Source organism: Penaeus monodon, chromosome 21 (assembly GCF_015228065.2).
Source record: "Penaeus monodon isolate SGIC_2016 chromosome 21, NSTDA_Pmon_1, whole genome shotgun sequence".
NCBI classification, from domain to species: domain Eukaryota; kingdom Metazoa; phylum Arthropoda; class Malacostraca; order Decapoda; family Penaeidae; genus Penaeus; species Penaeus monodon.
In genome coordinates this window covers 40,575,161-40,575,438 of record NC_051406.1, presented here as the reverse complement: position 1 = coordinate 40,575,438, position 278 = coordinate 40,575,161, and positions in this window count along the sequence as shown.

Here is a 278-nt window from a genome sequence, read left to right as displayed (position 1 = left end):
GAAAGAATGGGAGAAAAGTGGAATAGAAGAGAAAGAAAGTGAACGAGAAAGGGGGAGATAGGAAAGAGAGGACAATGAAAAAATAATAACAGCAAAAAATCCGGCAAAGAAGAAGAAAAGAAAGAGAACGAAAAAAGAGGAGAATCAACATAAGAAGAAAACAAACAAAAACAAAACAAATCATCGACAGAAAAGAAGCAGAAAGAATAATAATAATAAAAAAAAACACCCAAAACAAAAAAGAAAAGGAAGAGAAAGAGGTGACAGGGACTATCCTT